We start from the raw sequence: 26,182 nt of genomic DNA on the forward strand, positions 1-26,182 counted from the left end.
GAGGTGAGGAACCACCGGGCTCCACCCGGAGGACCTGCCAAACATGAGTTGTTATTGTCTTACTGAGTGACTGACCCATCCCTCCCACTGACCATATGTCCATTCTCCTGCAGGTCCTCCAGCTGACAGTGCCGGCCCATCCTGGGCAGCACCTTCTCCTGACTCCGGGGAGAACACCTCGGAGGAGAGTTCCGAGGATGCAACTGTTATAGTCGTGATACTGCTGTCATCCCCACCCTTCACCAGCGCAGATACACACAGTTCAGTGGGACATGTTAGTGGACAGACTTCTGGGGCACAATCTAGTGTGCACCACACTGCTGCTGATGTATGTCAGGTGGAGGCAGGAAGCCCCAGGTGAGACAGCAGTCAGAGGGCTACAGGATCCAGAACCCAGCTGGGTCTCAGCCTGATGCTGAGCCTGTGGAACAGAGGTACTCTGAGCTGATTGGGACGAGAGGGAGATGTCAGCATCACTCCAGCAGATCCATAGCTTTTTGGAGGAATCCCAGAGGCAACGGCACAGGAGATGTCGCTGGCAATGCGTGGCACCAAGGCCAACACTGCTGGGGTGATGTCTGCAGTGGAGAGCCTGGTGCACAGCTTCGGCACCATTAGTGAAGGTGTCTAAATCATCACGTGGTTAGCGACCACCATGGCTGTGGGTCTCGACAGAATGTACGACTCGCTGGGGGACGTCACCCAGTACCAGGCTGACTTTGATGGGGTTCTGCAGGACATGAACTGCTCTCAGATGGACATGGGAAAGGGGCTGTGGAGCTTGTCCCAGTCGCAGGTGGACATTGCCAAGGCACTGCAGACCATGTCCCAGTCACTGAGGAGCATTGCCAAGGGTGTCAACACGATGTTGCAGGGGCAGCTGGGGCTCGAACCAGCTGTCCCTCCCCCTCCATCCCAAGGTGAATCCCAGGGCCCTATGGGCACCGACCGGGAGGAGGGGGCACTGGGTGCCAACCCGTGCCCATCCCATGGAGTGGGGATGGTGGCCACCAGCTCCCCCAGTTCCACCCCTCTGACGAGGCCACGACTCGAAGTCAGCGCACAGAACAGGGCGGCACGGCTGTACATGTGCAATCGACAAGTGCGCCGGGGCCCTCCAGCTTCAGGGCCCCAGATGACACCCGCCAGGGGCATCAAAGTCTATGGGACGAGGTAGGGAGCTGGGTGCCTCCACCTCATTTATGCATCCTGGGGAAACACCTAGACGTAATGCATGTTTAGGATCACTTAGGATACGGGGAAAAGGGGTGGGAGTTGAGGGTTGGGGGGGGGGGGGGGGGGGGAAGCACCATTGGGAGAGTGGGGGATTGTAAAATTAATTAAACACCAGTATGATGCCTCTATCACTTTCTTCCGCAACGCGGGCCGACCTCCAATTCCTTGGCCTCTCTCCAGGCATCTCCCCGTAGCACCCACCCATCCTCCGGCCGTGGACATATCCTGGAGCTGTGTCCCATCCCCTGGGTGTTTGGATATTGGCTGCTGCCTGTGTGGTGTTGCCTCCCGCAGTGTTCAGGCACAGTGTCCATGCACCATGGTGTGATTGGGATGCTAGGCAATGACTCCCAAATGCTACATGGCTGGACCGAGTCCCACGGGAATCCACTTGGATTTTGTGATGTGTCCACTTAACCACGATTGCCAATTCCCTATTAGCAATAGCCTTCAGCCTCACAGCCAGAGGCCTCGGCAATCGGGTGGTGGTTATCTGTGGTTGGTGGGGCAGATGGGCAGGGACAAGGGTTGCCCCCGGAATGGGTAAACAATCCAGGGGCTAGCATGGTGGTGCCGCGAGCGGTTGTCCCCCCAGTTGCCCCCCTCAGCGGTTTCCCCCCCCCCCCTATGGTGCCCCATCCCTGTGAAGGGTCCTCCACTCCTAGCCGAGAGTCCCTGTCCCCCACCGAGCACAGAGCCGGCAATCCCAGCGCCCTGGGCTTTTTTGCCTGTGAGCAAAGATGGCTGCTCGGCTCCACCACAAAAGCTCTTCCGCCAGGTTCACATTTTGCAAAAGGAGTACTAATTGACGCCAGCGTGACCACTTGCTGGGGAGGCCGTTGAATGACAGGATGCCATTGAATATGCGGTGGCTCCCGTTAATGATATGGAAATTAGGCTTACGTGGCGATAATTGGTTTCTTGCCTCGGTACGACATGATCCCGATTTCACCTATGGGAGCAGGCTGGTTGCATCACAAACTGTTTGGTACCTGGCACGGTTCTCGTTTTTGGCCTCTCCCATTATTCACCGGCCTCGTTTCGCTTGAGCGAGAGCACAACGAGGCCAGAAGATCGCACCTAGTGTCTTGCTGTGCTGCCAATCAGTTTGCCAGCTTCTATCCACCAAGCAGCAGTGCAGAAACGGGGCTTTGGACCAGGCTTGAATGCCTGCCTCCTCCAATCTATACTGCTTTTACTGGAATCTCTAAACTTCGCTTTCATCCCTTTGTGCCTATTTCATCATGCAAGTCATCTCTACTGGAAAAGTGAAATTTTCAGCATCAGTTTTCAGCATGTCGGCCTCTGAAGGAATACACTATTGGACTTTTGATTCTGGACTCTGGACCCTGTGGGTTCAATTCCCATAATGGCTGAGGTTATTCATGACAGCCTAGCCTTCTCAACCTTGCCCCATGTCTGTGGTGTGATGACACTCTGGTTAAATCACCACCAGTCAGCTCTATCTCAAAGGGGAGAGTAGCCTATGGTCTTCTGGGACTGTGCTAACACAAGATAAGGCTGCAAGGGGTTGGGTGTGATTTATTAGCAGGGATAGAGGATTGCTTAGTAGACAGGAAGCAGATCGGGATAAATGGAGCATTTTCAAGTTGGCAGGCTGTGACTTGTGGAGTGCCGCGAGGATCAGTGCTGTGGCCTCGGGTATTTACAATCTACATGAATGACTTGGAGAAAGAGGCCGAGAGTAATGTATCTAAGTTTGCTGATGATTCAAAACCAGGTGGGAATGCAAACTGCTGTGAGAAAGACACAAACTACAAAGTAAGTGAGTTAGCAACAAGCTGGCAGATGGAGAATAATGTGAGGTTATTTTGACTTTGGTCAGAAGAATAGAAAAACAGAATATTTTTTTAGAAGACGTGAAACTTATACATGTTGATATTCAGAAAGACTTGGCTATACTAATACAAGGAACACAAAATGTTAGCCCGGGTACAATAAGGAATTGGGAAAGAAAAGGCATGCTGGACTTTATTGTGAGGGGATTGGAGTACAAGTATAAAGAAATCTTGCTATTCTCATTCTGGGCCTTGGTGAGAATACTGTGTGCAATTTCAGTGTTAATATTTGAGGCAGGATATATTTGCATTGAAGATAATACAGAAAATATTCACGAGACTGGTCTCTGTGTTGGGAGGGTTTTCCTGATAAGGGGCGAGTGAATTGGGCCTTTGTTCTCTGGAAGTTAGGTGAGAGGTGATCTCATTGAAACATTCAAGATCTCAAACAATGACGAGACAGAGTACAGGAATGAAAGAGAGAAACTGGTGAACTGGTGCAACGACAATAATCTCTCCCTCAATATCAACAAACGAAGGAGATTGTCAGCGACATCAGGAAGCGCAGTGGAGAACATGCCTCTGTCTACATCAATGGGAACAAAGAAGAAAGGGTCGAGAGCTTCAAGTTTTTAGATATCCAGATCACCAACAATCTGTCCTGGTCCCCCCATGCCGACACTATAGTTAAGAAAGCCCACCAACGATTCTACTTTCTCAGAAGACTAAGGAAATTTGACATGTCAGCTACGACTCTTACCAACTTTTGCACCTTGGAAAGCATTCTTTCTGGTTGTATCACAGCCAGGCTGCTGGGTGACCTGATCCTACACCCATCGATCCTCATGGGCATGGGGAATCGTGTCCCCACCCAAGCAAGGAGGAACTACTTCTCGAAGACGGTGCCTAATCTCCTACCGCTGCCCTGTAGTGCGGTGGGAGTCTGAATCAGTAAATGCTTTCAAGGGGACAGATATATTTCTGATTTTAAAAATGGTTCAAAGGGATATGGGAAACTGGTTGAGAGGTGGCTTTGAGACCAGGAAGAGATCAGCCATGATCTGATTGAATAGCAGAGCAGGCTCACAGGGCTGAATTGCTTAGTCCTGCTCCTAATTCCTATATGTTCCTATACAACACTATGGGGTTGCTAAGGCCCCCCCCCCCCCCCCCCCACCTTAGGCCCCCCCATTCTCAGGCCCCTTCCTTTAGGCCCCCCACTTCATAATACCCGTTCAAACCACTCACCCTTCATATCTCTTCATATCTAAGGGGGCTTGCGTTGTCCTTGGGCGAGTGGTATGAGGAACTCTCAACCTCACTTTGCGATCTTGGCTGCCTTTAGAAATGGTGCCCCGATCTATGAGGAGCCAGTCTTGTCGGAGATTAGTTCTCTACTGCAGAAATGTTTTTTGTTTTTTTAATGTTTTTATTAAGGCATTTGGTATACATACACCAAACAACCCCAACCAAAAAGAGAGCAGATTCACATTGCAAAGAACTGTCTAACCCTCCACCGTCCACCCTTCCTGCCACCTACCTCCCCTACCTCCTTTTTTATTTTAGCCTCCCACCCTCTCCTGCTGACTTCTTCACTATTCTTGAAGTAGTTGATAAACGGTTTCTATCTCCGTGTAAACCCCTCCACAGTCCCTCTCGAGGCGAACTTGATCTTTTCCAACCTGAGGAATTCCACAAGATCGCTCATTCCCACCCCAGTTTCGGCGGCCCTGAGTCCCTGCATTCCAGCAAGATCCATCTCCAGGCTCCCAGGACGGCAAAGGCCTGTACATCGGACTCTTTCGCCCCCTGGACTCCTGGGTCTTCAGACACTTCAAAGATTGTCACTTCTGGACTCGGGACCACCTACTCCTCAACACCTCAGACATAATGTCAGCAAACCCCTGCCAGAATCCCTTCAGCTTCGGACAGTACCATGAAACGTGGACATGGTTCACGGGCCCCCCGCGCACCGCCCACATCTATCTTCCACCCCCTCAAAGAACCAACTCATCCTGGCCACCATCATATGTGCCCTGTGGACTACCTTGAATTGGATAAGGCTGAGCTTCGCTCATGATGAGGGCGCATTCACCCTTCTCAGGGCCTCCTCCAACACCCCGGTCTCCATTGCACCCCCCCCCCCCTTCCTCCCCAGTTCCTCCTTCCATTTCCATTTGACTTCTCTGTCGGGGCTCCCTTCCAGTCCATTAGCTCGTCCACTGCCGATCAACTATATCCTCTCTTGTGCCAGTCCCCAGCCCGTGTCACGCGACCCTCCAGGCCACCCTCTATGTCCACCGCCATCACTCCTTTTCGTGTGGCGCCACAGCAGCCAGTCCTTTGTCAGCAGCCCCTCCCTCTCCCCCTCCCCTGAACAAAACAACAACCCCATCCCCCTCTTCTGCACTAACCACCTGGCCACTAACCACTGTGCTCCCATTAACTCACCCACCCAGCTAGCCTGGCAGCCCCTGCCCAAGGCTGCTGAGCCACCTACACCTCACTGATGTCCCCTCTTCCCCCCACCCCCCTCGCAAACCTCATCCTCAACATTCCTCAAGCATCCCACCACCAAACCTAACAAAACATCTCACTGGAGAAAAGTTCTCAGATAACCAACAAATGAAAAGACAAGAAAAAAGCAAATATCTCCTCACACCTCCTTCAAAGTTCAGTGTCCGCCTTCTGCCAGTCCATTGTCTCTCAGAAATTCCAGCACTTCCTCTGGTGCCCTGAAATAGTGTTCTTGGCTGTTAAAAATCTCAGAGGCGGGCCAGTACAGCAATTCCAACTTCATCCCCTTTTTAAAGAGGATAGTCTTCACCCGATTGAACCCGGCTCTCCTCTTCGCCAGGTCTGCACCCAGCTCCTGGTACACCCGAAGCTTGTTCCCTTCCCAGGTGGCCCTCCTCGTCAGCCTTGCCCATCTCAATATCTTTTCCTTATCCAGGAACTGGTTAAGACGCACCACCATTGCCCTCAGCGGCTTGTTCGCCTGCGGCTTCCTCCTCATCACCCTGTGCGCTCGGTTGACCTCCATGGGTCAGTTACAGTCCCCCTCCTCCATCAACCTCTCTGGCAGCTTGGCCACATATGTGCCTGCGTCCGCTCCCTCGATGCCTTCAGGCATCCCCATGGTTCTTCAATTCTGTCTCCAGGAGCGATTCTTTCGGTCCTCCACCTTCTCCTTTAACCTCTTCCGAGCTTCCGCATCACACCTATTTCAGCCGTCAACGATGTGAGCTACTCTCGTGGACTCCCACTGTCTCCTTTACTTTCCAAATAGCCTGGCCATGGGACTCCAGCCTCTGCTCCACACAGTCAATTCTCACTTTTAATGGTTCCACCGCCTTGGCTAGGTCTTCCTGGGCTTCCCTCCTCTACCGGATGAACTTCTCGTTTAAGAAGTCCACCAGCTGCTCCGTGGGCAGGTAGGGCTGGCCCCTTACCCTCTGCCATCTTGACCTGTGGCACATGGAAGATTCTCTTGCTCCAACTACTCCCTTCTTCCCGACCCACTTCTGGTTCATGGATCCATCCACCAGCACCACCATAGAACATAGAACATAGAACAATACAGCGCAGTACAGGCCCTTCAGCCCACGATGTTGCACCGAAACAAAAGCCATCTAACCTACACTATACCATTATCATCCATATGTTTGTCCAATAAACTTTTAAATGCCCTCAATGTTGGCGAGGTCACTACTGTAGCAGGTAGGGCATTCCACGGCCTCACTACTCTTTGCGTAAAGAACCTACCTCTGACCTCTGTCCTATATCTATTACCCCTCAGTTTAAGGCTATGTCCCCTCGTGCTAGCCATTTCCATCCGCGGGAGAAGGCTCTCACTGTCCACCCTATCTAACCCTCTGATCATTTTGTATGCCTCTATTAAGTCTCCTCTTAACCTTCTTCTCTCTAACGAAAACAACCTCAAGTCCATCAGCCTTTCCTCATAAGATTTTCCCTTCATACCAGGCAACATCCTGGTAAATCTCCTCTGCACCCGTTCCAAAGCCTCCACGTCCTTCCTATAATGCGGTGACCAGAACTGTACGCAATACTCCAAATGCGGCCGTACCAGAGTTCTGTACAGTGGAGTTTAACTTCCTCCAGTCACCCCTGCACCTTTTTTCAGCAAAACATCCGCCCAACACGTGGGGGAAATGTCCAAAAAAGCCGCCTCGAGGGGGAGCTGCCAAATGTGTGACCACTCACTCCATGGCCGCCACCAGAAGTCCTAAAAGTACACTTCTTTGGGGGAATCGCACTCTTAAGATTTTACAGCAAAGTTGTCCTTTTTTTAAGGCCACAATATCTAATTGCTTTTCAGGAAACAATGGATGAGATCAATCAAAACTTATCTGCTCTTTGTTGAAAGACATTTTCAGATTCAAAACTTTTGAGCAATTTCATACTGCAAGTCAAAACTGGGAAGATAAGTGGGAGCTTTATTTCTGAGCTAGAAAGCGGTGTTAGAAGGGGTCTGTATCATCTAGACAACACGGAGATGAAAGGTCATATGATGAAATCTCCTTGGATGTATTCAACCAGAGTACCAACCCTGTTCAAATCATTTCTGATAACTCTTGCAAACCCACCTGATAATTACTTCTCAAATGATCCCAGTCCTAATGAGGACGAAGGTAAATATGAATGGCAAAATTCAAGATATTGGTGCCTTTGTATTCGATAGGCCTAAAATATTACTCTTTGCTATAATAAAAGAGGAAGCACTTACCATGCTTATTTGACATTCCTTTGTCCACTATTCTCCCATGTTCACTATTTCAGCAAAGTTGCTTAATCATTAAGAATTAACAGATTGCTGTTTATATAGAAGAGTGACATGGATGGAAGACAGTCGTAGACAAAATAACTTTCTGTATGGTGAGGTAGCTGGAGCCAGATGACCAAACCTCAGCTTCAAGGATGCCTGCAAGCATGACGTGAAGGCCTTCGACATCTATTATCGCAACCAGAAGTCAATAACTGATGACAGAGGAAAAATGACGACACCTCCTGTGGGCTGGCGTGCACCTACATGATGACCAATGTCTACACCAATGGTCTGGCAACATACAACAAGTCATAACAACACTTAGTACCCTCATTGAAGCATTTGTGACAGAACCTGTCCCTCAGCAAAGGTGTGCCATATGAAGACACCTTATCTGAAATGGATTTGTTTGCTGCATGTCCATCATTTACATAGATGGAAGGATGCTAGAAGAGTGAACAAATAAATGTGAATGCATTAAGCAGAGTAAGCAGAAGCTTAATAAACAAAAGTTACTATGTTAAGATCAAACAGTAATTTTTTGGCCAATTTTAAGAATTTATTCAATTGTTTAAAAAAAGTTTTGGGGGGATAAAGCATATGCTCCAAATACATATATACGTGCTGATTAATTACTTTGAGTCAGAAATAGGCAACAGCGCTGCTGTCAAGAATATAGGCTCTGACTCTGACCTACGTATACAAACTGTCACTTCGTGACAATTTCTAACTATCTGACTCCACACAAGAGGCCATCTTCACCGAGAGAGGATAGTTAGCAAATTGGTGAAATGGGATCATTGATGTGTACATAATTAGCACAGTTACAGTCTTTGTATTAAAATCTGAGTCCGAACCATTAGTAATGAATATTATTTGGAACCGCAGCTGGTTGTCTAGGTGGACATTTTAGTTTGCATTTAACATTTGCTTTTTTCACTGTTGCCCTACGCATTTCACTTCTTTCCCCTTTCCTCTCCTTGTCCCCGAAAGGTATTGATTCAATAATATCTGCTGCTTGCGTGTATACAATGGCTTGAATGTTTTTACATTTTAAGTGTCTTTGAAGTGGAAAATTGGGTAAAATGGCATCAACAACAACTTGTGTTTATATAGTTCCTTTAATGTAGCAAAGCACTAGCAAGTGGTAGGAATGGAAGAGCATGGGGAAGCAACAAAAGCATGGTCTGCGAGGAGGGCACCCAACAGTATTGACCAAGGACTTGACTCATGATTTGCTGGTGTGTACAGCTTGTTCTGCACTTGACTGCTGAGCCGTTGGTGGAAGTCACACCTTGAGAGACTTGATCCTTCAACTTGATCTATACATTATCCTTTTCCACAAATCTGATAGCTTTCTCACCAGTTTCTCTAATAGACATGACCCAATCCGATGAATGTGCAGTAGTTTGAAAGGTACAAATTATGACTTGATTTCTGGTCATGTACCTCTCGCTGTGGCCTAGGAACACCACACCAGCACAAGCCAGCTGTTACATAAGTGGGCAAGTGGCCAGAAAATATTTCTGCATGTGGAGCCTGGATGTCACCCCTTGAGGTCCTCCATGCTCTCAGGATAACCTTATTTATATTCCAGAGCTGCTGGCAGTAACAGTACTGTAACATAAAGGGGCAATGGGAAGGGGTAGCCATTACCAAATGCTGTTAATCTGCTCCAAAGTGATCATTTCTTCTCTGCAGTCAATCATTTGGTGGTGTTACATAATTGCATTACAATGTAGAATGCTTTCCGATCGCTCCATTTGAATTTTAAGGCTTTGTGCCTGTTTTACAGTTTCTTTTTCACGGAACTACAAAATTGTTACAGTGCAGGAGCCTGTCGTGTCTGCGCTGGCGCTCCGAATGAGCAGTGCACCTCGTGCCATTCCGCCAAGGATTTAGGTCATGGCTGATTTGAAACCTGACTTTATATATCCACTGTTACTCCATTTCTCTTAATACCTTTACTTAACAAGAATCTAAATTCGATTGAAAATTAATCATTTTGTATCTAGTATTAATGCCATTTGTGGAGGACTGTTCTAAACTTCTCTCACCCTTTGTGTAGAAGTGTTTCCTAATTTCCCTCCTGAAAGCATTAGCTGCATGCCAGCAATCATTCAAATGAACAAAGAGCATAAGAGTGGCATGTTACCTATGGTTCAAGTAATAGACGTGGGATAATTCCCCATGCCCTCCCCTCCCCACCACTCACTATATTATATTACAAATTTTGGTCTATTACACTGAGCTGGAGTATTGTTATGGTGCCTCATGCTCCTGACATTGTGCAAGTAATTATAAAAATGCCAACTCAGCTATTTCCGGTAATGTCAGAGACACGATCTCCATGAATACTGTAAACTACCTCCCCCAGCTTTGCATCAGTTCAGAATCTGAAAAAGAACATCAATTTGCACTTAAATAGCTTTGTAAAATGTCCTGAGGTGTAACTTAAGATGTGCCGAAGAAGGAGAGTGAGAAAGGGTGAACAAAAGCTTGGTAAAGGAAGTTATTAAAAGAAGAGAGAGAGTTGCAGAGGCAGAAAGGCACAGGGAGGCATTTCTAGAGGGGTGCATTGACAACTGAAAGGACAAATGCCACTGATAGGTAAAGAGGGTAAAGAAGCCAAGATAGCTAGAGGATTGGGGGAAGGGGGAATTGAGGTTGAATAGAATTGTAGAAATATGGAAAGCATTCATGAAGGTATTTAATGGTTGAGCATTTTATATTTGAAGCATTGAGGGACTGGGACCAAAGTCAGTCAGTAGGTGTAGGAATAATGATTGAGGATTTCACCAACAGATGATCTGACGTAGGCATCTTTGTGATGGAGAGGACACTGTGAATAAGCTCAGTTTAGTCAAAGAGGATGCTGAGGTTGCAAATAGTCTGGTGCAGCCTGAGACGGTCACCATGGTGGAGGAAGGTTTGGTGGCAACACACTGAATTTATGCTGGGCCAAATCCATGGCTTTGCTTTCTAATGTTTAGCTTTAGAAGATTACAATCATTGTAATAATAATGAAAGAGAAGCACTGAATTATGTCCAGAATGATTGAAATTTAAATAAGATCTATGAGTGTTTATTAAATGGACATGCAAGCCAAATATAAGGATGTAAAGTCAGCCACTGGCTGAATTGCTGGTGGGTTTTTGTGAGGGCCGCGAAGAATCCAGCACGAGTTTTAAGGATACAAAGTAATAACATTTATTTACAATAACATATATATATAACAGCAGCAGCAACTTCCCTTGCTGCACACTCCTTCCTGCTGGTTCCAAACTGGCCAGCTTTATTTATACTTGGAGTTTACTAATGGTTTCTCCGCCCACCTCATTGGGGAAGCTCATACTCCCACAGGATTGTGGGATTGTCATTAGTCCCCAGCCAATGGTAAGCAGGCAGGTTATAACATGGGTGATCTTGAAAGAAACAATTAAAAAGTCAGGGGGAATTCTCCGCATGTTTCTCAGTGGCACGCTGTTCGCTGGCAGCAGGATTCTCTCATCCTGTCACTTGTCAATGGGATTTCCCATTAAAGACACCCCACATCATTGGGAAACCCAGGGGTGGGTGTGCGTTGCCAGTGGGAAAAGTGAATCCCAATAGCCGGAAGATGCTGATCACTGTATTTCCAGGCAAGGTACTTCTAAAGCATCCAGAAACTATTTGCCATATCTGGTGGAGACAATGGGATATAATGGGAGATGAGTATCATCTCATCAAGATCCTGTGAGTAATGTCCAGACAGATTTGTGGATTCTGCCTTCCAGGAACATATAAAGACTAGGATAAAAGCCAGCTGTAAAGTTGCCCCAAGTGTATGTGTACATTTGAGTGCAGGAGGTGTCAGAATGTGTGTGACACAAAAAAAGAATCCAGCCAGCAGCACCCTGGCAAAAATATGTTGCAGGCACAACTCTATTACTCTCTCTGATTATTGAAGTAAGCCAAATTAGCCAAGTCTACAGCAGAAAAGGAAACAGGGAAGCTTCTCCACCAAATTGCAGTACACCGGAATCTCAAATTGCAATGTCTACAACACTCAAATCAAATCAAGGACTGTTTCATATACTTTTTATACTGACTTTGCACTCAATTCTCACTTCTTTTAAAAAATATATATATTTATTAAAGTTTTTTAAAACAATTTTTCACCCTTACAAACAATAAACCCCCCCCCCCCTCGTAACAAAATAGAAAGGAAACGCACATAGCAAGATATATACATGGTAAAACGATATGTTACAGAGCTTTGTACACTGGCTGCCTCCCGTACATGCCAGTTTCCCAAATCTTTCATGTGTTCTCTTGCTCAAACACCCCCCTTCACAGGACATCCCCCCCCCCCGGTTTGCTGCTGCTGCTGACCGACGTTCCTCTAACACTCCGCGAGATAGTCTAGGAACGGTTGCCACCGCCTGTAAAACCCCTGCACAAACCCTCTCAAGGCAAACTTTATCCTCTCCAGCTTAATGAACCCAGCCATGTCGTTTGTCCAGGCCTCCACGCTGGGGGGCTTTGCCTCATTCCACATTGGCAAGATCCTTCGCCGGGCTACTAGGGATGCAAAGGGCAGAATGCCGGCCTCTTTCGCCTCCTGCACTCCCGGCTCGTCCACTACTCCAAATTTTGCTAGCCCCCAGCTTGGCTTGACCCGGACTTTCACCACCTGAGATATTGCTCCCGCCACTCCTCTCCAGAACCCCTCCAGTGCCGGGCATGACCAAAACATATGGACATGGTTCGCCGGGCTCCCTGAGCACCTTCCACATCTGTCCTCTACCTCAAAGAACCTGCTCAACCTCGCCCCCGTCAAGTGAGCTCTGTGAACCACCTTAAATTGTATCAGGCTGAGCCTGGCACACGAGGAGGAGGAATTAACCCTACCCAGGGCATCAGCCCACAGACGTTCCTCGATCTCCTCCCCCAGCTCCTCCTCCCATTTACCCTTCAACTCTTCTACCAGCGCTTCCCCCTCTTCATTCATCTCCTGGTGTATTTCCGACACCTTGCCCTCCCCGACCCATGCACCCGAGATCACCCTGTCTTGAATTTCTTGTGCCGGGAGCAACGGGAATTCCCTCACCTGTCGCCTCACAAAAGCCCTCACCTGCATATATCTAAAGGCATTTCCCGGGGGTAACTCAAACTTCTCCTCCAGTGCCCCTAGGCTCGCAAACGTTCCGTCAATGAACAGATCCCCCATTCTTCTGATCCCCGCCCGATGCCAGCTCTGGAACTTCCATCTTCCTCGGGACAAACCGATGGTTACCCCTGATCGGGGACCACACCGATGCTCCCATTGCACCCCAGTGCCGTCTCCACTGGCCCCAGATCCTTAGCGTTGCCGCCACCACCGGGCTCGTGGTATACTTTGTCGGCGAGAGTGGCAGCGGTGCCGTCACCAACGCCCCCAGGCTCGTTCCTTTGCAGGACGCCATCTCCATCCTCTTCCATGCCGCCCCCTCTCCCTCCATAACCCACTTGCGGATCATCGCCACATTTGCTGCCCAGTAGTAGCTCCCTAGGTTTGGCAGCCCCTCCTCGGTCCCTACTGCGTTCCAGGAACCCTCTCCTTACCCTCGGGGTCTTATTCGCCCTCACAAACCCCATAATACTCCTGCCTACTCTCTTAAAAAAGGCCTTCGTGATCACGATGGGAAGGCACTGAAACACAAACAAAAACCTCGGAAGGACCACCATTTTGACCTATTGCACTCTACCTGCCAGCGAGAGCGGTAGCATGACCCATCTTTTAAAATCCTCCTCCATTTGCTACACCAACCTCGTCAGATTCAGTTATGATCCCCAGATACCGAAAGCTCCCCTCCGCCCTCCTCAGTGGTAGGTCCCCTATCCCTCTTTCTTGGTCCCCCGCCTGTAATACAAAGAGCTTACTCTTCCCTACATTGAGCTTATAGCCCGGAAACTCCCCAAACTCCCTTAGAGTCTGCATGACCTCCACCATCCCCTCCATTGGATCCACCACGTACAGCAACAGGTCATCCGCATATAGCTACACCCGATGCTCTTCTCCCCCTCGGACCACCCCCCTCCATTTATTAGACTTCCTCAATGACATGGCCAATGGTTCGATCACCAATGCGAACAACAGGGGGGACAGGGGGCACCCCTGCTTCGTCCCTCGGTACAATTGAAAGTACTCCGACCTCCGCCGGTCCGTCACTACACTCGCCACCGGGCCTCTGTAAAGGAGCTTAACCCAACTGATAAACCCCCCCCCCGAACCCAAACCTATGCAGCACCTCCCAGAGGTACTCCCACTCTACTCGGTCGAAGGCCTTCTCCGCGTCCATAGCTGCCACAATCTCCGCTTCTCCCTCCACCGATGGCATCATTATCTCGTTTAAGAGCCGCCGCACATTGGTGTTTAGCTGCCTACCCTTTACAAATCCTGTCTGGTCCTCGTGAATCACCCCTGGGACACAGTCCTCGATCCTCGTGGCCAGCACTTTTGCCAGCAACTTTGCGGGGCCAACAGGTCTACGTACTTCCTGTAGAACTCCACCGGGAACCCGTCCGGTCCCGGGGCCTTCCCCGCCTGCATGCTCCCCAAACCCTTGCTCAGCTCCTCCAACCCAATTGGTGCCCCCAGACCAACCACCTCTTGCTCCTCCACCCTCTGGAATCTCAGTTGGTCTAGGAATCGTCTCATACCCTCTTCCTCCGCTGGGGGCTGAGATCTGTACAGCTCTTCATAGGCCTTAAATACCTCATTTATTTTCGCCGCACTCCGAACCGTGGCTCCCCTTCCATCTTTGACTCCCCCTATTTCCCTCGCTGCCATCCTTTTACGGAGCTGGTGTGCCAGCATCCGACTAACCTTTTCCACATACGCATAGGTCGGCCCCTGCGCTTTCCTCCACTGTGTCTCCGCCTTCCCTGTGGTCAACAGGTCAAACTCCGTCTGGAGCCGTCGTCTTTCCCCAAGTAATCTTTCCTCCGGGGTTTGAGATGGTCATTGATGGTCACTTGATGTGTTGTAAATTAAATTTGCCACTTATCAGCCCAAGCCCAAATGTTGTTCAGATGTTGCTCAGATCTTGCTCAATGTGGGAACCGGGGCGGCACGGTGGTGCAGTGGTTAGCACTGCTGCCTACTGGGCTGAGGACCCAGGTTCGATCCCCGCCCCAGGTCACTGTCTGTGTGGAGTTTGCGCATTCTCCCCGTGTCTGTCTGGGTTTCACCCCCACAACCCAGAGATGTGCAGGGTAGGTAGATTGGCCACGCTAAATTGCCCCCTTATTGGAAAAAATAATTGGGTACTTTAAATTTATTTATTTTTAAATGTGGGAACCGACTGCTTCATTATCTGAACACTCAGATAAAGTTCTTGATACGTATCCAATGGGTCTCTCAGACCCGTCTTCCATTACATGGGATAATACAGCCCTAACTCCATGTGATGATGCATCACATATCAGCACTATTTTGAATCAAAATGTACGCATAAACTTAAAGATTGAACCACTTACTTCACTTGATTGAAAGCTGCTTTTTATGGATTTTTCCAGTACCATTTTTGGGGCATCTTCAACAACAAATGTAACGGAGCTAGCAACATTGATAGGTGAGGGAGGAATCATCCGTAGTAGTTAACCATTCCCAGGAAAGACCTGAGCTTTGAGATATTGTTAGGGGCTGATGCTTCTTTAATGGCTCTCACTTTATCCTCCATTGGGTGTAGCCCTTGAGCATCCACCCTGTGTCCACGATAAGCTACTTCATCCACCTGACGGTGCAGTTTTCGCTCTTCACGTTCACTCTGGAACCTCTTTAAAACTTCTTCCAGATTTCCCAAATGTTCCTCCTTAGTGGAACCTGTGATCGGGACATCATCTAAGTAAACGATAATTTTGGGTGGGCGGCTTGGTGGTGCAGTGGTTAGCAGTACTGCCCAGGGTCGATCTTATCTGTGTGGAGTTTGCACGTTCCCCCCGTGTCTGCATGGGTCTCTCCCCCACAGCCCAAAGATGTGCAGGGTAGGTGAATTGGATATGCTAAATTGCCACTTAATTGAAAAAAACTTTGGACACTAAGCTCTCCATAGTCCACTGGAAGATGGCACAAGCTGATGAAACCCCAAAGCTTAAACGTGTGTATTGATACAATCCTTTTGGCAGTGTTTATGGTGACATAAGTTCTCGATGCCTCATCATCTTGTTCCATTTGTTGGTAGGCATGGCTCATGTCCAACTTAGCATATGTCAGGTCCTCTATTTTGGGTATGGGTTGCCTTTGCAACTCCACAGTTAAATTATATATCTCCACAAATTCTGACTGCCTTGTCAGGTTTAACTACATGTATAATGGGTGCGGTCCACTCAGCAAATTGTATGGGTTTGATGATGCCCAAGTGTTCAATCGCTGCAATTCTGTTTCAATGCATAAGAGAAGCATTGTTCAAAAAAACCTTGGTGTCTCTTCCACACCTACATGGATCCTAGTTTGTATTTGTTTAATCTTTCCAAGTTCTTGGAATACTTCTTGATTGTTTATTAGAACCTCATTCAGCCCCCCTCCTTTAATCTTAAAGATCTCTAGCGAGTTTGATTTTATCTCCCGGAGTCAAATATGTCCCATTAAGCACTATCACTATCACCCAAAATTATCGTTTACTTAGATGATGTCCCGATCACAGGTTCCACTAATCAGTGGAAGCAGTGCTGACTGCTGTGTAACTCGGGGATTGTAATTATTCCAACAATCTTTATAGCCTTTCCAGTATATATGGCTAATTTTGCTGTACATTCAGCAATTTTAGGGATTGAACTCCTTCCTTTCAGACACTGGTAGGTATGTTTGTTTATAACTGAAACTGACACCTCCGTGTCCATCTCCCATTTTTAGTGGCTGGCCGTTTACTATCAGCATGACTGTGATTGGGGCTACCTTGTCCCCTCCCATATTGTTTAAGGAAATAACATTACGTTCATTCACTGGACAAACCCCCATGTTATTTACTGATGTTTGATTACTTGCTCTGTTTATACTGGACTGGCCATGCTTACTTCTGCATTTGTGCCTTAGATGGTCTCTTTTCCCACACCAAGAGCACTTGGCACCTTTGAATTTACATTGAAAGCACTCTGTATTATTCCTAGGTTGCTTAAGAACATAAGAACTAGGAGCAGGAGTAGGCCATCTGGCCCCTCTGGCCTGCTCCGCCATTCAATGAGATCATGGCTGATCTTTTGTGGACTCAGCTCCACTTTCTGGCCCGAACACCATTACCCTTAATCCCTTTATTCTTCAAAAAACTATCTATCTTTATCTTAAAAACATTTAATGAAGGAGCCTCTACTGCTTCACTGGACAAGGAATTCCATAGATTCACAACCCTTTGGGTGAAGATGTTCCTCCTAAGCTCAGTCCTAAATCTACCTCCCCTTATTTTGAGGCTATGCCCCCTAGTTCTGCTTTCACCCGCCAGTGGAAACAACCTGCCCGCATCTATCCTATCTATTCCCTTCATAATTTTATATGTTTCTATAAGATCCCCCCACGCATCCTTCTAAATTCCAACGAGTACAGTCCCAGTCTACTCAACCTCTCCTTGTAATCCAACCCCTTGAGCTCTGGGATTAACCTAGTGAATCTCCTCTGCACACCCTCCAGCGCCAGTACGTCCTTTCTCAGGTAAGGAGACCAATACTCCAGGTGTGTCCTCACTAACACCTTATACAATTGCATCATAACCTCCCTAGTCTTAAACTCCATCCCTCTATCAATGAAGGACAAAACTCCATTTGCCTTCTTAATCGCCTGTTGCACCTGTAAACCAACGTTTTGCGACTCATGCACTAGCACACCCAGGTCTCTCTATATCTACTGATTCCTCCTGCATCTGTACTCCATTAACTGTCTGAGCCTGATCCTGTGCTCTTGCTTCTCATGCCATTACTACCTGTGATTTCCTGCCCTACCCTCAGCAAACTGGCCAATCTCTTAGTGTATCATTTAAAGCTGATCCAATGTTGCAATACTCTGCAATTTCCTTTAGCCTGGGTACGAAACTTGGTGATCAGCTCCCCCGCGGCCTTCCCCATCGAGCTAAGCTTATCATTGCAGTGTCACTGAAGCTATGGGATGATAATGCCCTTTTGCTAGTTCCACTAGCTCTGAAAACGACTTTGTATCAGAAGCTATAGAGATGTTAAACCAAGAATCGGATAAGTCTGCGTCCCGGATGCAGTAAGCAAAATGACTATTCCGTTATCCCTGAAGAAATACTCCAGCTTTTCGATATATTGCACCCAATTCTCAGTAATCTGGTCGAAGGCTTCAAGCTTCCTGAGGAGAGGTATGTTTGTTTTGTTTTCCTCGGGCCTTGAATGATCTGATTCATTTTGCAATTTTGCAATAACACTCTCTGCTGATGAAGTTGCTCAGATTTACTTCATCACCATGCAGCAAAGGAGTGGCGGCCACCAGTCAGTACATATAACAAATTATAACGGTTTATGTACACATGGTATTTACAGAGTCTTTCATGATATCACGTTTAGCCCTCGGATCTACTCTGGCTGCACCAAGATCCCTGCACCTGATTCTGCACCAAGATCCCTGCACCTGATTCCCATTGGGTGATGGGGTCACATGACCATCTCGATGTACCCCCTTAAAGAGACCAGCTATTACACTGCCCTTCCTGATGAGCAGTTTCTGAGGAAACTAACATGGGTGTAAATTGGGAGGGCAACATGGACCTGAGTTTGATCTCCCCAGTCGGGAGAGCATTGTTGGGGAAAATTCCCAACTCCGCAAACCCGACTTGGGCGAAGTGTTCTGGAGAGTTGGACCGTCATTAAGGCAATTGTTAACAGGAGGTGGGGCCTCCGTGTGTGGAGGTGGGGCTGTGTGACAGGCAGGTCTTGGTGTTCTGGGCATTTGTCGCGGCTGTTTAAAAAAAAAAAAAAAAAATCCCTCTAGCACTTCCCCCCCCCCCCCCCCCCCCCCCACACCTTCCCCCAAACACACACACAGTCCCCATGCATACCAACCCATGCTATGTCATGTAACCCACCCCCATGGCCCCTTATACTGTCCTTGCCAACTGATGCCCTCTAACTACCCTCATGATCCTTTAATAGCCCTTTTGCCAAACACATGCGAATCCACATCTCCCTCAACCCACACCTATTGCCCTTGCATCCTCTATGCCAGCTCTCCCAGTAACAACATGGAGACTTCACGGCTAATGCTACGTCGACACAAAATCAAGTTCCAAACTATTATTGACTTCACTATTAAAAAGCAGTCTCATAAAATACCCATTCACTACATTTACATGCCTTCAAGTACTCAATCCTTATAAAAACTAACAGTTGTATCATCAAAGACTTTATTAGTACTTGGAACTGTCAATCAACTGAACTGACGGGTACCCCACTGTGATAATCGTAGATTGTGGAAATAGCCATGCAGTACAATTCCTATAATAACCCTCAGGTTTTTGTCAATAGACAGAGTGAAATAGCGAGCACTTATTCTTTTTAAACTGCAAACTGCTTTTTAAAACATGAAATTAAAGGCCTTAGATTTAAATGCTATTTAAGAGTTCCCTTGGCAAATTAAGAGAGCTGCCCCACAGACTAGTCGAGCAACAGTCTGACATAGACATACTCACCGATTCATACCTAATGTCCCAGACACCACCATCACCATTGTAGACATGTCCTGTCTCACTGGCAGGACTGGTCCAGCAGAGGTAGCGGCACAGTGATATATAGTAGGGAGGGAGTTTCCCTGAGAGACCTTGGCATCAACCCAATGAGGACTCATGGAACCAGGTCAAACGTGTGCAAATAAACCTGCTAATTACCATATATCGTCTCCCCTCAGCTGATGAATCAGGAATCCTTAATGTTGAACCCCTGGAGGAAGCGTTAAGGGTTTCGAGGGTGGAGGATGTACCCTGGGTAGGGGCCTTCAGTGTCCATCACCAAGAGTGGTTTGGTAGTACCATCTCAGACCAAGCTTGCCCAGTCCTACTGGGGGACGGGGACTGCAACAGGTAGTTAGGGAACCAACAAGAGGGGAAAACATACTAGACATCACCCTCATCAACCTGCCTCCGCAGATGCAATGATAGTATCAGTTGGAATGACTAACGCACAATCCTTGAGGTAAAGTCCAGTCTTCACATTGAGGATCGGCACAGTGGTTAGCACTGCTGCCTCACAGCACTCGGGTACAATTCCCTCCTTGGGTGACTGTCTGTGTTGAGTTTCCATATTCTCACCATGTGAGCATGGGTTTCCTCCAGGTACTCCGGTTTCCTCCCCAAATATGAAGGTGTGCAGGTTAGGTGGATTGGCCATGCTAAATTGTCCCCTCGTGTCCAAAGATGGGCAGGTTAGATTAAGGGGTTATTGGGATAGGGCGGGGAAGTCGGCTCGGGTGGAGTGCTTTTTCAGAAGGTCGGTGCAGACTCAATGGGCCGAATGGCCTCCTGCACTGTTGGGATTCTATGATCCACTCCATTGCATTGTATGGCAACACCTGTGCTATATGGGCTAAACTTTGAACAGATCTAGAAATCCATGAGACGCTGTGGGCCGTTAGTAGCAGCAGAATTGTACTCCTCCACAATCTGTAACCTCTAGGCCTGGCATACCATCACCCTATCATTACCACCAAGCTAGGGGATCAACCCTGGATCAATGGAGAGTGTAGGAGGGCATGTCAGGAGCAACATCAGGCATACCTAAAAAAAAGTAGATATCAACCTTCAGGAAGCTAAGACACAGGACTACCTGCATGCCAAACAGCATAAACAGCAAGTAATAGATAGAAATTCCACAACCAATGGTTCAGATCTTGGCTCTGCAGTCCTGCCATACCTAGCTGTGAATAGTGGTCACTGGAGGAGAAGGCTCCAGAAGTATCCTCATGATGGAGGAGTGCAGCACATTTGGGCAAAAGACAAGGCTGAAACATTTGCAACAGTCTTCAGCCAGAAGTGCTGAGTGGATGAGCCATCTTGGTCTCCTGTGGTGATCCTCAGCATCACAGATGTCGACCTTCAGAATCACTCCATGTGATATCAAGAAACAGCAGAAGGCACTGGATATTGCAAGGGCTCTGGACTCTGGCAATACTTCAGCAATAGTTCTGAAGAATTGTGCTCCAGTACTTGCTGTGCCCCTAATGAGTTCTCCCAGTGAGCCAGAGAAGACAGAGCCAGGAGTGAGACACAGTTAAGAGTGAGTTTGGGAATTTGAATCTAGGTGGGAATTGAATCAAATCAGTAAGGCAGCTCCTTTTAAATTTCAGGAGTTTAAATTAATTTAAATTAAGCTAGAATTGTGCAGTGTAGGTTAACAAGGCTGCCCCACCCACTCTCATAACTGGTTGGCAGTTAAGTGTCAGTCACTTAAAATCTACCTTGATCTAAAAGCAGGTGGGGGAGGGGAGTCAATTCAGGACAGTTTAAAAAGAGCAACTTGTAAACTCACTCCCAGTGAGTTCTCCCAGTGAGCCAGAGAAGACAGAGCCAGGAGTGAGACACAGCTAAGAGTGAGTTTGGGAATTTGAATCTAGGTGGGAATTTGAAGCTGGGTGGGGAGGAAGTGCTTTTTATCCCTGGTAAGTGACTGGTAAGTAGTGTTTCTGTTTTTCTGTTTCTTTTCATTGGTATATTTATTTATTTTTTCTTTGTTTTTTTTGTTGAAATTGTTGTTGAAGTTAACCGAAGGTTTAAGACATGGCAGGAGATCTCAGACCCATGTCATGCTCCTCGTGTGCGATGTGGGAGCTCAGGGACACGTCCACTGTCCCTGGCTCCTTCACGTGCAAGAAGTGTGTCCAGTTGCAGCTCCTGTTAGACTGCTTGACGGCTCTGGAGCTGCGGATGGACTCACTTTGGAGCATCCGCGATGCTGAGGACGTTGTGGATAGCACGTTTAGCGAGTTGGTCACACCGCAGGTGAAAGGTACTGAGGGAGATAGAACATGGGTGACCAAAAGACAGAGCAAGAGTAGGAAGGCAGTGCAGGTGTCCTCTGCGGTCATCTCCCTGCAAAACAGATATACCGCTTTGGATACTGTTGAGGGAGATGGCTCACCAGGGGAAGGCAGCAGCAGCTAGGTTCATGGCACCGTGGCTGGCTCTGCTGCGCAGCTGGGCAGGAAGAAGAATGGCAGGGCTATAGTGATAGGGGACTCAATTGTAAGGGGAATAGACAGGCGGTTCTGCGGACGCAATCGAGACTCCAGGATGGTATGTTGCCTCCCTGGTGCAAGGGTCAAGGATGTCTCGGAGCAGATGCAGGACATTCTAGGGGGGGAGGGTGAACAGCCAGCTGTCGTGGTGCACATAGGCACCAACGATATAGGTAAAAAACGGGACAAGGTCCTACAAGCTGAATTTAGGGAGCTAGGAGTTAAACTAAAAGGTAGGACCTCAAAGGTAGTAATCTCAGGATTGCTACCAGTGCCACGAGCTAGTCAGAGTAGGAATGTAAGGATTGAGAGGATGAATGCGTGGCTCGAGAGATGGTGCAAGAGGGAGGGATTCAAATTCCTGGGACATTGGAACCGGTTCTGGGGGAGGTGGGACCAGTACAAACCGGACGGTCTGCACCTGGGCAGGACTGGAACCGATGTCTTAGGGGGGGTGTTTGCTAGAGCTATTGGGGAGAGTTTAAACTAATGTGGCAAGGGGATGGGAACCGATGCAGGAAGTTGGAAGGTAGTAAAACAGGGACAGAAATAAAAGGCAGTAAGGGGGAAATTGTAAGGCAGAGAAGCCATAGTCAAAAATCAAAAAGGGCGACAGTACAAGGTACAGTGACTGAGGGGAGCTCAGTGAGTAGGACCAGGAATACTAAAAGAAATAAAACGGGAAGTGAAAACATTAATGGTCAGCGACGTGGCAGGTTGCTACATGAAGATATGGGTTCAACGACAAGGAAAATTAGGAGAAAGGTTAAGAGGAAATATAACTTAGGAGAGGTTACTGATCGAGGTGTTAAGATTCAGAACAGAGGTAAAGTGTACATAAGTGTACTTTACCTGAATGCTCGTAGTATTCGGAATAAGGTAAATGAGTTGATGGCACAAATCATCGTGAATGACTATGATTTAGTGGCCATTACTGAAACATGGTTAAAGGATGGTCACGACTGGGAGTTAAATATCCGAGGGTATCAAACTTTTCGGAAGGACAGAGTGGATGGTAAGGGAGGTGGTGTAGCTCTGTTATTTAAGGATGACATCCGGGCAACAGTAAGGGATGAGATCGGTGCTATGGAGGATAAGGTTGAATCCATTTGGGTGGAAATCAGGAATAGTAAGGCGAAAAAGTCACTGATAGGAGTAATCTATAGGCCACCAAATAGTAACATTATGGTGGTGCAGGCAATAAACAAAGAAATAACTGATGCATGTAGAAATGGTACAGCAGTTATCATGGGGGATTTTAATCTACATGTCGATTGGTTTAACCAGGTCGGTTAAGGCAGCCTTGAGGAGGAGTTTATAGAATGTATCCACAGTAGTTTCCTAGAACAGTATGTAATGGAACCTACAAGGGAACAAGCGGTCCTAGATCTGGTCCTGTGTAATGAGACAGGATTGATTCAGGATCTCATAGTTAGTGATCTTCTCGGAAGGAGCGATCACAATATGGTGGAATTTAAAATAGAGATGGAGGGTGAGAAGGTAAAATCAAACACTAGTGTTTTGTGCTTAAACAAAGGAGATTACAATGGGATGAGAGAAGAACTAGCTAAGGTAGACTGGGAGCAAAGACTTTATGGTGAAACAGTTGAGGAACAGTGGAGAACCTTCCAAGTGATTTTTCACAGTGCTCAGCAAAGGTTTATACCAACAAAAAGGAAGGACGGTAAAAAGAGGGAAAATCGACCGTGGATATCTAAGGAAATAAGGGAGAGTATCAAATTGAAGGAAAAAACATACAAAGTAGCAAAGATCAGTGGGAGACTCGAGGACTGGGAAAACTTTAGGGGGCAACAGAAAGCTACTAAAAAAGCTATAAAGAAGAGTAAGATAGATTATGAGAGTAAACTTGCTCAGAATATAAAAAACAGATAGTAAAAGTTTCTACAAATACATAAAACAAAAAAGAGTGGCTAAGGTAAATATTGGTCCTTTAGAGGATGAGAAGGGAGATTTAATAATGGGAGATGAGGAAATGGCTGAGGAACTGAACAGGTTTTTTGGGTCGGTCTTCACAGTGGAAGACACAAATAACATGCCAGTGACTGATGGAAATGAGGCTATGACAGGTGAGGACCTTGAGAGGATTGTTATCACCAAGGAGGTAGTGATGGGCAAGCTAATGGGGCTAAAGGTAGACAAGTCTCCTGGACCTGATGGAATGCATCCCAGAGTGCTAAAAGAGATGGCTCGGGAAATTAATTCACTAGACTCTGGGGTGGTCCCGGCGGATTGGAAATTAGCAAACGTGACACCACTGTTTAAAAAAGGAGGTAGGCAGAAAGCGGGTAATTATAGGCCAGTGAGCTTAACTTCGGTAGTAGGGAAGATGCTGGAATCTATCATCAAGGAAGAAATAGCGAGGCATCTGGATGGAAATTGTCCCATTGGGCAGACGCAGCATGGGTTCATAAAGGGCAGGTCATGCCTAACTAATTTAGTGGAATTTTTTGAGGACATTAACAGTGCGGTAGATAACGGGGAGCCAATGGATGTGGTGTATTTGGATTTCCAGAAAGCCTTTGACAAGGTGCCACACAAAAGGTTGCTGCCTAAGATCAAGATGCATGGCATTAAGGGGAAAGTAGTAGCATGGATAGAGGATTGGTTAATTAATAGAAAGCAAAGAGTGGGGATTAATGGGTGTTTCTCTGGTTGGCAATCAGTAGCGAGTGGTGTCCCTCAGGGATCAGTGTTGGGCCCACAACTGTTCACAATTTACATAGATGCTTTGGAGTTGGAGACCAAGGGCAATGTGTCCAAGTTTGCAGACGACACTAAGATAAGTGGTAAAGCAAAAAGTGCAGAGGATACTGGAAGTCTGCAGAGGGATTTGGATAGGCTAAGTGAATGGGCTAGGGTCTGGCAGATGGAATACAATGTTGACAAATGTGAGGTTATCCATTTTGGTAGGAATAACAGCAGAAGGGATTATTATTTAAATGATAAAATATTAAAACATGCTGCTGTGCAGAGAGACCTGGGTGTGCTAGTGCATGGGTCGCAAAAAGTTGGTTTACAGGTGCAACAGGTGATTAAGAAGGCAAATGGAATTTTGTCCTTCATTGCTAGAGGGATGGAGTTTAAGACTAGGGAGGTTCTGCTGCAATTGTATAAGGTGTTAGTGAGGCCACACCTGGAGTATTGTGTTCAGTTTTGGTCTCCTTACTTGAGAAACGACGTACTGGCACTGGAGGGTGTGCAGAGGAGATTCACTAGGTTAATCCCAGAGCTGAAGGGGTTGGATTATGAGGAGAGGTTGAGTAGACTGGGACTGTACTCGTTGGAATTTAGAAGGATGAGGGGGGATCTTGTAGAAACATATAAGATTATGAAGGGAATAGACAGGATAAATGCGGGCAGGTTGTTTCCACTGGCGGGTGAAAGCAGAACTAGGGGGCATAGCCTCAAAATAAGGGGAAGTAGATTTAGGACTGAGTTTAGCAGGAACTTCTTCACACAAAGGGTTGTGAATCTATGGAATTCCTTGCCCAGTGAAGCAGTAAAGGCTCCTTCATTAAATGTTTTTAAGATAAAGATAGATAGTTTTTTGAAGAATAAAGGGATTAAGCGTTATGGTGTTCAGGCCGGAAAGTGGAGCTGAGTCCACAAAAGATCAGCCATGATCTCATTGAATGGTGGAGCAGGCTCGAGGGGCCAGATGGCCTACTCCTGCTCCTAGTTCTTATATGTTCTTATATATATGTTCTTATCGCCAAGTTGTTCCAGTACAGCTACAGCACTGGCATCTCCCAAGCAATGTAAAAAATTGTCCAGGTATGTCCTGTGCACAAGAAATAGGACAAATCTAACCTGGTCAATTACCTGCCCATCAGTCTACTCTCAATCATCAGCAAAGTGATGGAGGGGGTCATCAACAGTGCTATCAAATGGCAGTTACTCAGCAATAACCTGCTCACTGACACTCAGTTTGTGTTCCACCCAGGGCCACTCGGCTCCTAATCTCATCATAGTCTTGGTTCAAACATGGACAAAGTAGCTGAATGCCAGAGGTGAGTTGAGAGTGACTGTCCTTGACATCAGGGCAGCATTTGACCGAGTATGGCATCAAGGAGCCTGAGCAAAACTGTAGTCAATGGGAATCAGGGGGAAAACTCTGCCGGTTGGAGTCACACCTGGCACAAAGGA

General features: G+C 47.3%; 1 protein-coding gene across 2 annotated transcripts in view; it reads left to right on the top strand.

Moving 5' to 3' along the window:
• The window catches only part of gpr45 (G protein-coupled receptor 45), a 129,387-nt gene that overhangs the window by 17,670 nt on the left and 85,535 nt on the right, over positions 1 to 26,182 (top strand). The gene's annotated exons all lie outside the window — the stretch shown is intronic.

Source organism: Scyliorhinus torazame, chromosome 15 (assembly GCF_047496885.1).
Source record: "Scyliorhinus torazame isolate Kashiwa2021f chromosome 15, sScyTor2.1, whole genome shotgun sequence".
NCBI lineage: Eukaryota > Metazoa > Chordata > Chondrichthyes > Carcharhiniformes > Scyliorhinidae > Scyliorhinus > Scyliorhinus torazame.